Raw genomic sequence first — 13,465 nt, forward strand, 5'->3', positions numbered from 1 at the left:
ATTTTTTTAAGGCAAATGTGGCACGATGAAAAGAATAAAACCTTAAACCATGAAAGACTGAGCAAAGCCGCGACTTTAAAAATCTCGCCAGTATAAAACTGAAAGTTCCGTTATAAGCGTATAAGCTATACATGAATCAGATTGGTATACAAACTTATGTGGCACGAGTAGGATCTGGTCTTAAGCATTACACAAACATGTATGTATATGTGTTTGTTGTTACTATTCCACACGCTAATGAAATTTGGTATCACCGGTAGAATATAACCTAAAAATTAGGAACTCATAGGGTACTTTTTATAACTTAATTCCCACGGAAGCGAAGCCCCGAGGCGCAGCTGAGTGCCACATGAGTTCGTATTAGTTTCCATAAACCACTATTTGGTACCGGTGAAGAAGAACGTGAGGATCTGCAACTTACACACTGGTTGACAATACAGCAATGTGTGTATGTGCCTATTTGTCACTTGACGGCCATAGGACGTCTAAAAGTTATGTCAAACGACTTAACGCCCTTTGACGACTAACACGCTCCAGAAGAAATAGATATTAAGAAATATGACGGAATTAAGCACTTAAACATCTATCAGAGTAGAATACCAACCACGAAACATATAGTAAACACGAAGCACGTTACTAACGTCCACATGCTGTCTCGTTTTCCCATATCGTTACGACGACGCAATGACGTGTTACCAGTTTTATGTTTCATGGTAGCCCCCCAAGTCATCATTAGTAGAAATTATCAACAGTGCATCAACCCACTTAGGACTACGTTACTAATCTTTTTGATAGCTGATACGTTATCTCGAGATAAGCTGATACACAAAACATGTTTTCATAACATATTAAGACGAAGAACTCCGTGTACAAATACATAGTTATTTAGCTTTAAATACATAGTTATTTAGAATTTTGGGATAGTAAACTTCAGTACTTACAAAATTCAGTTCAAGTCCCTCGAGGGACAAGATTTTAAAGGTAAGTTTTATTTGATGTTTACGTTACATTGCATTGTCTATCCAAAATAGGCAAAATTTGATTGCTTTTCAATAAAAATAAAAAAATTGGCCGCGGCTTCGACCGCGTGATTTCCCAGGGGGGGCAATTATTTTTCAGTAGTATCCGTACTTAAAACTATGTGTACTACGCAATTTTTTAAGATTCGTTGCGTAGAAAGAGCGTGAAGCTATAACAAAAACTGATTGGGATGATCAAATACGAAAAATAATATTATTTTAGCTTGGTCCCGTTATTTATAAAAAAGTAAAACATACTTTAAGCTAAAATATTTGTTTGTCAATTTCGCACTTTATAATATTTAAAAATAACAGAAAGAGACAAAACATATTTTAGCTTGTTTTTTTTTATTAGCATTTTTGTTTTGTATATGGTACACACCACATACAATAAAGCTGTTTTTTATATTTCAGAATGCCGCCTCGTCAGAACGAAGACCTTATTGTACAACCAGAGCGGATTCCCGAAGGACAAGCCAGGCCTCCACCCCCGCCGCCACCAGGCCGCCTGCAAAGGCCACCACATGACAACCCTGCAAATTACATTGCCAGATCTGGCAACACCGCACGCACTAATTTTATCAATAATGCCAACCGCAGAATGTGATACAGTGATAGCCTTTTTTATTCAAATTTAAGAATTGTTATTAATTGTATTTTATCGAATAAATAACATACTATTTTAATATCTCTTGCTTTTCAGATTAAACTGCAAAAACTAACAAAACTAAAGTTGCCGTAACACCGAGTAAATATATTATCTACCTACATAGTCTTTGAAACTGAGCCTCATCCATATGTGCCCGGACAAAGTCAATTCCCGCTCGTTCCCATTTCTTCACGTGTATTTATACTTAATGGGAATAATTATTTGGTACCTATGCCATTTTAAATTTGGTAGCCTAAAGAAATTCTGCCTAATAATCATTTGGCCAGCAAATCAAAATATAGGCAATCACAGATTTAATGTTTTTATATCCGTGTAGGCAATCAATTCTTGTTTCGCAAACAATCATGATAATGGTCAGCAATATTCAGCAATATAGTTTGGTCAGCAAAATCAGGTAAGCAGAGTTTGTCAGCACCCTTGGGTCACAATATAAAGGGTGCTGATGATAATAATTATAATTATACGATGGTTGTGGTGATAATGATATAATAATTTGAAAACCTAGCCGAGAGAGCAGGGGCCAGGCCGTGTAGAAAGGCGTAGTCCTTCCGCACGGGGTAGCCTACATAATAAAAAACTAAGGGTACAGAATAGAACCGATACTGTGCTATCTCCAGCATAGATTTTGAAGGGTCTCCATTTCTATATCTATGCTGGAGACAGCACTGCTGGCTCCAGTATCGGCCAACATCGTAACGGCTGGCCACACTGTCACTGATTATTTATTTGTCAGTTTGATATTGCCATTTTTTTATTTCTGTCAAGTGTCACTCTGATTGAATTGAAATTTCGAAAAGATTTCGCGGATATTTTGTAAACAATAATAGGTAACTACTACCTATTTGCTAAAAGTATTGTAGATAGGTAGGTACATACTTTAAATGAACAGAAATAAATACCTTGACCTAACAAATAAATTTTACGAAGCTAGCGAGATTTGTAATAAATAACGGTGAAGTTCAATATGACGAGCGAAGAAAATGAAACATGTGTTATTTGTGATACATCTTTCACTCCAGATGAACCTACGGTTACAGTAAAAATTGGGATTAAACGATTATTAGCCTCAAGTTTGCCCAGATAAGATCATCATCATCATCATGGGGTGCCATCTTCGAATTGAAGTTTGGAGGTCAACATACGGACTATCCCAGAGAAGATGGGAAAGATAAATTCTTTCTTGATAAATTAGAAATAACATTCCACCCGACATGCCGAAGATCATATACCAGGGAGAATGCATCTTGTCACATCTTAGGAAAAAGTATCCTAGGCCCAAAATAATAAAGCCTAAAAAATTGAGAAACCAAAAATTGTTTAAACCAGTAATTGAGTACTTGATCTGCCTTTTTTGTAATAAATACCATATGCAGACAAAGAATTTATAGATAGTCAACCGAAACAAGACAAAGTATCAGTATTATGCGTAAGAAGGAGAAAGATTCAGGAAAGAATTATTAATGTTGCTGCCAAGTATTATGACTACTTGAGTCAACAAGTATGTTCATTATAAAGTGACTACCTCCTACCTTAATTGTCCTCCGTCTCCTTGTCCTTCACAATCCCATCCACAGAACAGAATTTTTAAATATACATATAGTTTGATTGAACAGAAAATTAAATATTGTAATGGCATTAAAAAATCATTTTGGCCAAAATTGTGGTTTGATTACAACCTTAGGTACATTATAAATAAAGCTTTGTGTGGTTTCATGGTTAATAGGAAATTTGATTGCATTTTAGATGTTACATCTCATAGCAAATATTGACCTTGTCAAAACAAAAGATGTGTATACAACATGAAGATATGCTATTAGAACAGGACTTTTAGAAATATGGGTTGATGCAAAGTCTATACAGATCTTGACAAGAGTAGTGATGAAGAAACCACTGAAAATCATAAGTAATGCTGTAGAATAATACAGGGCACTCTCATCTGAGTGTTGTGCCAGTTTCTTCCTCAGCTGTTGAGCACCCACTGTGCTTGAGCGCTGAATAACATAGGATTAGTCTGTGATTATTTTTAGTATTTTTCTTATATTTTAGACATTATCAAATCTTTCTGTCCTTATTGTTTTAGTGGCCTTTTCAGTAAAGACTATGAGGAGTTAACTATATAATGAATAAAATGGCACTAAAACTCATCAAGATTATTCCCAGTGTCCTTATTTAGGTCAAAATTAATTAAAAGACTGCTTCCTCTTTTTTAAGTCTGCTAAAATTGTTAAAATGAATAGAGCAAAAACAGGTTATTTTGTTAACAATAAAATATCTGCTGTTTCAGCTCCAAACAGAAAGATGAGGTGGAATAAGATTCGGGATGGGCTCAAACTGGCTCTGAGGAGGCGCCGAGCATATATTAAAAATAAAACAGAAATTTACAAGAAGGTCAGCTGTCCTTTATAAAGTCTGAAGTGGTCGGTTTGGGTTTTCGAAATTCGATGGAAGATTACACTTTGTCAAATACAAATGGGTATGAAGAAAGCATGTACGACACTCCTGAAATAAGTGTTTCAGTATCTCCTACTCCCTCAGAAAATAGGGAGGAATCCCCTATAGATTTTAAGGAAGAAAAAAGAATCACTCTACATGAAGAATTTGAAGATCCGTTAAGTGGAAATCATCAGAACAATTTAGAAATGAATGAAGTTTTACAATATATGTAGACATTCAGAAATCTAAGATCAGATGACAGAGAACTGGATGACCTGGACAATTTTTTCCTTAATTTAAATAGAGACGTGAAAAAGCTGCCCAAATGCAAACAATTTCAAATTAAAATTAATATTTGTACAACTGTCCGTGAAGCTCAGCTTGATACCGAAGAGTAATCCCATACTGAAACCATCTCTAGTGTGATTATTAGGTATGTAAAAATAACAAATATGTAAATAATAAATCTCAAGGCCGTAAGACAGCTATTATAGTGTATGAAAAAGAAAATTTATACTTTTCTTACGGTTGGTCATGTGTGCATATAAAAGAATATGACCGTTTTAAAATAATTATAAAACAATAAAATGTATATTGTTACAGCCACATAGCAAGGCGAGGTGAAATCCGATTCGTTAATTTATCGAACAGACTTAGAAATTATTCTAAGTTCTGTGATAAATAGGCACCGGGCGTTTGTTAAAAATAAAAGAAAAAATCGCCGCCTCTTGACCTGCGTTTTGGAAGTCTGCAGTAGACTTAATTGTAAATAAAATTTTGACTAATGCGTTAAGTGTTTTCCTGGTAAACACGAGATTTAGTGATATTGTGTATTAATAATATTCTCATAATTTATTTTTTTTAGTAATATTTTAATAATTTTTGCTTACATACTTTGGGGACTCCTGCATCCTGGGGGCCCTGTATCATTGAAACGGGGTCCTGCATTTGACATTTTGATATTTAATTTAAAGTGAATATAGCAATGACAAGATTTTTTTTTTACTTTTAAAATTTAAAAACGAGCGGGACATAAAAACAATTGATGTCACATGTTGCCGCGGTATTTATGCCTTGCCTTCTTTCTTTTTTTTTTCGGGATTTTGTTTTTAAAGTATTTTTTTTTAAATTAGGTAATAAAAATGTTACTAATGAATCACTAAATTTCGTTTTATTCACAAAATCCCCTACTTGGGTACTATTAAAATTCAACTAGGTATTTGATTGGCCAATGAGAAAGCAGAGACAAAAAAAGAAAAACGTCCGTGGCGTAGTCGCCACTGTCTGAGGTCTTTGGTTCGATTCCAATAAAAAAAGACTTAAATTAATGTTCGAGACACTCCTCCTAACAAACGTATTCCTCATGGCTGAGGGTCGTGGTCATTAAGTGGAATGAAACACCCGCATACTCTCGTTCTCGTGATTTATCATTGCCTTCCACTCACTCTTCAGAGTGAAGGTTTGTTCCTCACGATGTTTTCCATCACTGGAAGCAAATGGTGGTCGATGAAAACTACTAACATGAGTCAGATTGGTATACAAACTCAAGAGGCGTGAGTAGTCCCAGTTTCAAACCTGGGACTTTTTGTCACAGGCGGGCGATATAACCCCCAAATCACCGCCGCTTCTGAGACACAGATACCGCCAAAAAAGTTTGTTTCATGAATTTTATTACACATCTTTTTCGCGTCATGGGTTACAAAATGAAATGTTGTCACGCCACGCCACCATACATTATCTTGGCAGCAGAAACCTACAAATATCTAGTTGCGCGTTGTTGCCGCTCCGTGCGACACGCACACACAGGCAAGTATGAATACATCGCAAACCAAATGGCGGGCCCGCAGTAGCGCAGGGCAGGCAGCTTTGCCGGGCCAACCGACCTACACGCTCGATTCGATGTTTTTTTTTTTAGAGTCGTTTTACGTCTTTCGTTCTATTCGGTTCTAGTCGACTTTCAAGTTAGAATTCTTTTTTTTAAAGTCTACCTATATTACATGACGTCGCGATAATAGAGTAAAGAGTTACATGTTTTTAATTTCTCTTTCGTTTTATTTTTAGATTTAATTTTAGTTAGGTAAACTGATGTAGGTAGGCAATTATTTTGGCTGGCCTTGACTTTAAAGACTTTTTCGTTGAGGCAACCAATTTTCGTTAATATTAATATGATACACATAAAGTTATAATTGCATATATTGCATACATAAGATTAAAGTTTGTCATTTATTTTATAGGTATTAATTTATTTTTTCTTATTTTTAAATTTGTAGGTACGTTGACGACAGAAGAAGTGGTAAAGTGTTTGCGTCTGAACCGAGAGGTCCTGGGTTCGATCCCCGGTCAGGTCATGATGGAAAATGATCTTTTTCTGATTGGCCCGGGTCTTGAATGTTTATATATATATGTATTTGTTATAAAATATAGTAACGTTGAATTAGTATCCCATAACACAAGTCTCGAACTTACTTTGGGGCTAGCTAATATATACTTAAAAAAAGAACATTTCTTCAGTAGGTACTTAGTTCTTAATAAAAAATAATTTCCCAAAATGTGTATGAATCGTTGTTTAACTAAAACAGACAACGTTAACAGAATAACATAGTGGGATAAAGTATAAAGCATGTTTGACTTTCACAGTTCGAGTAAAGCACTAAAGATTATTGTTTTTGAATCCATGTTTGTTTGTTTAGGACGAATTTTGCAAGTTGAATACGACCATTTCCTTTTGTCCTATGGAGTTGTAGTACTGAGTTACCTACGAGGTAGGTAGGTATAACTCCATAGGATAAACGTACATACCTTCACAACCAGGCTATTACTAGATAAGTAAATGAAAATCATATGAAAGTAGGTATACATTTTTATTCATAAAAATGAGATTTTTCGACCTAAAATGTGGTTATAAAAGTATGTAAATAGACCACGGTCGATTTGATTCAATAAAATTTGCATTTTTTAAAATTTCTATATCAGTTAGGTATAAAAGCGGTGCTCTAGAGCAGGTGTCGGGAGTGGGGGTGTGCTTGTAGCCTTTGATGGAACCTGTAAGTACCACCTTGTATTGAGGGGTAAAATCCGCCATATTGCTATGCCATACATCTGTACTGACAGGTGTATTGTTTTTTGTTGATGCTGCTTTCATACAGTGATCATACATACAAGAAATATTTATTGCGTTGAAGGATCAAGGTGACCTACCTAACCTAACACCTATTTTATATTATTAAAATGGGAAAGCATGGACGTATAAGAAAATATCGTCCTTTCCCTGTTCTTTTTTATACGTTTTTGTGCAAAAGTAAGTTTGTTTGTTTGTTCTTCACGCCCTATCAACTCGACCAATCTTGAAATTTTGCACACATGTAGATTTAATAATGCAGAAGGACATAGGGCGCCTATATTTCATCCTGGAAAATAAAAATTTACGTGTGCGAACCCGCTGGCATCGTCTAGTTCATGTTTTGTACTCATTTTATTAGCTTATAGGTATTTCCTGAAATTTGTGCTATAAATAATTGATTTATCCTTCCGTAACTTAACTTCTATATTTTCCTGTCATACTTGCATCTACGCCTAACGCCTTCATATCCTACCTAACGTAGTTTATCCATCATCTCTTGCCTAATTGCCCTCTTCCCCTGTGACCTTCAAGCGTCAAAAAGTTGTCATGTAGGTTTATAACAAATTTTGTTCCTTCGTAATCATATAACAACCTATACTTCTAGCAGAATTATGTTTACCGTCGACCTTAGCCAGTTAGATGGATTGGGGATGGGGGCGCGGGTGGAGGCACGACCTTCACGGAAGTCCTGTGTACTTGTAATTAGGGACTGAATTTACGAAACAAGTTTTCGGCGCATCTCTGTCTTGCCAAAGAAAATACTAGATTTTTGGCTCAAAATATTTAGGCCATTTTGTTGATAGGAAACGAAAACTATGAGAGTTTTGGCTCGAGAGCTCATTTTATCTCATCTAGCGAAACACATTAGTTCACATAGTAGGTATGTTAATACTAATAATAATGTACATCATATAATCTATAATCAAGTACATATAGGTAGATAAGATGTTTTTAATCTGTGTTATTAAATACTTACTTATTATTAAGTAGGTATGTATATCAGATACCCATTATATATACGTGCATATGCGTGACATGACAATCATACCATTATGTCACCTCATATGTAGTGCAGACTAAAAAAATGCAAATAACTACCTACGTACCTAAATAAAATTACTATGAAATTAGTTACCTACATAACATGTTGTCACATCAATGAATCGTATCGTAGGTAGGTACGTAGGTACCTAACTGCACTTTGTTCACTGTACAATGTGGACAGATCCTACCTACCTACCAACTTATGAATTCATTCTCTGGGCTACCTAGACAAACTAGATAGGTAGCTATATGGTAGGTACATACCTACTTAGTATTATCTATTTTATGAGATGTACCCAGGTAGCGGCGTTCCAGACATCCCGATTTCGGCAGGACGCGGACGTCCCGATTTTCGACTCCAGAATTTATGTATATATGCATACCTACCTTGATACCTACCATGTAAGTTTGCGAAACAGGCCTAACAGCTTAGTTTAGGTAATAGGTGCCTACGGACTTCTTATTCTAGGTTATATTAATTGGTTTGTGTGTCAACTTTAGGATCTGGGATTCCAGGATGGTACTACCCCTATATGGAGCGAGTATTACATTGTAGTAGGCATCAAAGGGATGAGGATTTCGCCCACACTTTCGTAATCCCTTGAACGTGGAGCGCACGAGGTGGCAACGCCGCACGACCCACGATCGACGACCTCGCCTTATCTCCAGCCGCTGAAGCTCAAAAGGTCGATTCGCCGTTCACCAACGTTTTACTATCATTTACTTCTTCTACTATAAAATATCTTTGAATGTAGGTATTTCCATGACTAAGAAACACATAGAATTATGGTATGCGTGAAAAAGCAATTGTTGCGTTGCGACGCGACGTGGCGTCACCGTGCTGCGTGCTGTCTCGCTCCCGCGCGTTCTCCTCATCCCTAGCTCCGCCTCCCTCCGAGCGGAGCGCCGCCACGCGGCCGTTTCGCGAAACTCTGACGTGGGCCGAATACACGTTGCCACTCCGTACCAATAATTTCGCTGGACGTAAATTTCAACCTAAACAGTTCAATGTACTTTTGGAAAACTTAAAACGCGTCTATAACATCGAAAAATCTTGTGTTACGTAGGGATATAGTGGTGTAAAACGTTAATTTATCATTTTGTTGTGATACCTAGTGTTAGTTGCGTGTCCGTGCATGAATCTGTGAACGCGGTACTGTTGGAGGATTCCGAAGCTGTTTCTAAAGCTAAAAGGTGAGTTCTGTGACTATAATTATGATGAAGTTTACTTAGGAACCAAATATAATTAGCGTGAAGTGTATTTTTCATATAAGAAACGTAAACAGGCTCTGCTTCTTAGTCCTCTTTTGAGATCAGTTTCTAGGTTTGCCTAACTGCGCAAATAACTGTAAATTTCTCGGTCGACAGTTGCCAAGACGAGAATGTGTTACGTGCTAGTTCGTTGCACGTGCAAAACCCTGGATTATGTAAGGAATGATAAGCTTATCACGATGGTTGACGTTATTTTAGTACGATGGCCTTTGGTCTCGCCAGTGAAAATAGAATGCAACTGGCTGCATCAGAGGGCCATTGCACGCTCCGCTGGTGAAAGTTAAATACTGGCTGGTCGAACACAGTTCTCCAAATTACTTTGATTTTTGTAAGTAGACCTCTTTAGTGCCTATAAAATTGGAATATGGCATTCGAAATATGAATTTTTGATTACATGAATAAGTTTTGATTCGTTAATTCGATTCGAAAATACAATAATATAGTAAGTACCTACCTACCTTCATTCTATGTTTTTTTTTTATCGAAGTCTTACGTGTCATTCATTCTCCCAAGTTTTCGTCGATACACATAGGCTAAAAAAGTAGACGTAGGCCTATCTGAAGGAGCGCCAACCAATGTTACTCTAAAGCAAATTAAGTCATTGGATAGATTAGGGAATTAAATCCTTCATCATAATTAAAATAATCATTTTTTAAATAGTACCTACACCTCATGTAGGTATTAGCTGCCAAATAGCCCATGTACCTATGAAAATTTATTTCATTGTCACTAGGTATGTCACACCTAGTCGCCGCCAGTCAATGTTTTTGCCTAATTTTTCTACAATTTCAAATAAAGTACGTCATTTCCTTATATAGTTTACACATAATTACAAATTACACTTCATAGAGGTTATAATTTGAGGTCTATCTGTTCAAGCTTAGAACTTAGGTTATTTATTCTAAATTCTGTGATTCCAATATAGTTTAAACTAAAATTCCAAAAATTAGCTTGAATGCATCAAAAAAATATGCTACATTTACCTATATAAGAACAAGAATATTCTGTTTTTTGTCAGATTGCCATGAGATATTATCTATTCCCAAGCCCTTTTGGCCTTGGAACATACCTATATACATTTTCTTTACCTTGGCAGTGTCGACATAGCCTGCATTGTCTGTGAACGCGATAAACCCAAAAGCTACCAAGGTTGTCACAAAAAAGTAAAGAAATAAATATATTAGGACAAATCACACAGATTGAGCTAGCCCCAAAGTAAGTTCGAGACTTGTGTTATGAGATACTAACTCAACGATACTATATTTTACAACATATACATATATAGATAAACATCCAAGACCCGGGCCAATCAGAAAAAGATCATTTTCCATCATTCAGCCGATCGAGGGTCGAACCCTGAACCTCTCGGTTCAGAGGCAAGCACTTTACCACTGCGCCACCGAGGTCGTCCTTCAAAAAAACAGTGTGATTTCCGAGTAAGGGGTCTGTTTCCCAGTTAGGTAAAGACTAGAGATTTCCATCTGCCACGATCGTGTCAAATCTCACTTGCTTCCTCTATAATCATCACTTTCTTTACCTGCGCGTTGGAAGTCTGCAACTAATTACTTAAGTCTTAGTTTAAGTAATTTTTTGACGTCAATAAGGCACAATACAATTAGGTACATCACCTGTATCATCCGAAATTGAATAAAGAATTTTGAATTCGAATGCTCTACGGTTATTAGGTTTTGGTTACATACGGTAGGTGAATTTATTCCCGAAATTCCCACGGGGAAACCGCAAATGCTGTTAGTTGTAAAATAAACTCTCCCCCTGCGTCGTCTGCCTGTTTGTAAATTCAAAATCAAAATATATACTAAGCAGACCTTCGTGTGGACTTCATCAATAACACCAACGTTATTGCCCAATAGGACCATTCGATATCCTTCCGTGGCTGTCGTATGAGGCGAGACATAGCCTTGACAGCTTATAGACAACACAATCGAATCTTAATTTTTTTTAGATATATTATTTAACCTGGGTGTCACAGCCCCGAATGTAGCCGGCATCAGTAGTCGTTCCGAAATGCTAAGCTTTTAGCTTTTAGAAATATTATTTAAATTAGAAATATTACGTGAAAATGTGCCAGTGAAGCAAATATTGATAACACTCATGTCAGATAGGTTAGTATTTGACTTCATTGATTGAGTAACTGGGATATATGAGGCTGAAGATGAAGGGGCAATGTCAATCACAAATCGAATCAACTGGTATCAATTTACGATGATATTCGATTTAAATTTAAAAATAGAAATAGCAATTCTAGCATCCCGGCCATAAATATAGATGAAAAAAGATATTCGTTGTAAATTCAAATTTCCATTTGGAGTACATTATAGCCAACCACAACGCTACAAATCATCGAAGAACCGTTACAAAAACTGGAGGGTATAAAAAATGGATGATATCTCTCAGGTAGACGTGTTGGGATCTTGAGACACCTGATTTTACCCTCATTTTATTTCGTCTTGATAGGGAAAAAGGAATACCCTTTTGTACAGTCAACCGCAAAAAAGTTACCCTGCGTGGGCCCATGCCGCAGTAATAGCGGCGTTATTGCAATGATTTTGGGCAGCTTGATGTTCTGTTGGCTGTACATCTGTCAATCAAGATCCTTTTTTTCTGATGAAAATGAATTTTGCAAATCTTTGAGCCTTGAAAAGGTCTTGGTTACATGGAATGAAACACACATTGTTACGCGTTTGTTTTATTCCATTGTTGCGTTCCGTCCTGGAATAGGACCACATAACTTTAGGAGCATATAGACAACAATTACATGCCAAAGGGGGTTGACGTCAGACAGGCAGCGGAATAATAAAATTTGTAACGTTTATTTTTTACGTTGTCCCGCGTTTCGCAGCGTGACAGCCTCAAATATAAACCTGGAACACGTACCTAGATAAGAGAGAGACTTGGAATGAAACAACACGACTGTGTTGGCAATGTTAGTGAAGTAATTTTGGCATTACCGTCTCAATTTAGAACAATAGCGGTGACATAATAGCTACTTGGTACAATACAGATTTCCTAACGATGTTTTCCTTCACGGGAAGCGTTAGTCTATTAAAATAAAATGAGTAAGATCTAGATCTAAAAATGAATAGCTATAAGTACAATCAAAAAAATACTTCAAGAGATTAGTGTACACAAACAGACAGTCTGACTCGAGCTAGGATCGAACTCCCTCGGCCAATTCAGGGTAGCGCTTCTGCGAACTGAGCCATATCGGTAAAACCATAATTGACCGAGCGAAATTTAAAAAGTAGGTAGAATCTGCCAATAGAAATTTTGAAGTTCGTGGGACAGCGAAATCGGTTAAGTAAGTCGTTTTTGAAATATTGACAACTTTTTAAAAACTCATCAAAAATTTTGTTGCGTTCGTGAGGTCTAAGTTCGCGGCGAACAACTAATAAATTATACACAACTAAATCCTTCCAATCCAAACCACGCTATCTTTAGCTGTATTGCGGGATTTTTGATGAGATTAATAAATAAAAAAATAATAAATATATATTAGGACAAATCACACAGATTGAGCTAGCCCCAAAGTTAGTTCGAGACTTGTGTTATGGGATACTAACTCAACGATACTATATTTTATAACGAATACATATATAGATAAACATCCAAGACCCGGGCCAATCAGAAAAAGATCATTTTCCATTATGACCCGACCGTGGATCGAACCCGGGACCTTTCGATTCAGAGGCAAGCACTTTACCACTGCGCCACCGAGGTCGACAATTTTGATAGATTCATTGTAAAGATTTTTTTTAAATTCTGTCGGCAAGAATGATATATGCGTGCCATGGTCTGACGTCTAGGGATGTCGACAACCATGCGAAGTGGAGACACGAAAGTAGGAAAGCGCACGTACGCTCATATATGTATAAAAGAGATTTTGTA

General features: G+C 36.6%; 1 protein-coding gene and 1 long non-coding RNA gene across 2 annotated transcripts in view; both read left to right on the forward strand.

Annotated features, from left to right (window-relative positions):
* Nucleotides 1-43: 43 nt before the first annotated feature.
* Nucleotides 44-5,286, forward strand: LOC128679214 (uncharacterized). The gene is made up of 4 exons (XR_008405728.2): nucleotides 44-981; nucleotides 1,434-2,083; nucleotides 3,974-4,555; nucleotides 4,726-5,286. It is a non-coding gene; the product is annotated as an uncharacterized LOC128679214 (long non-coding RNA).
* Nucleotides 5,287-9,197: 3,911 nt separating this feature from the next.
* LOC128679414 (uncharacterized) overlaps nucleotides 9,198-13,465 on the forward strand; it is a 115,547-nt gene continuing 111,279 nt past the window's right edge. Inside the window, exon 1 of the mRNA XM_053761653.1 lies at nucleotides 9,198-9,481. The gene's annotated coding sequence lies outside the window, so the exon portion shown is untranslated. The remainder of the gene's footprint in view (nucleotides 9,482-13,465) is intronic.

Source organism: Plodia interpunctella, chromosome 21, assembly GCF_027563975.2.
Source record: "Plodia interpunctella isolate USDA-ARS_2022_Savannah chromosome 21, ilPloInte3.2, whole genome shotgun sequence".
Classification (NCBI taxonomy): domain Eukaryota; kingdom Metazoa; phylum Arthropoda; class Insecta; order Lepidoptera; family Pyralidae; genus Plodia; species Plodia interpunctella.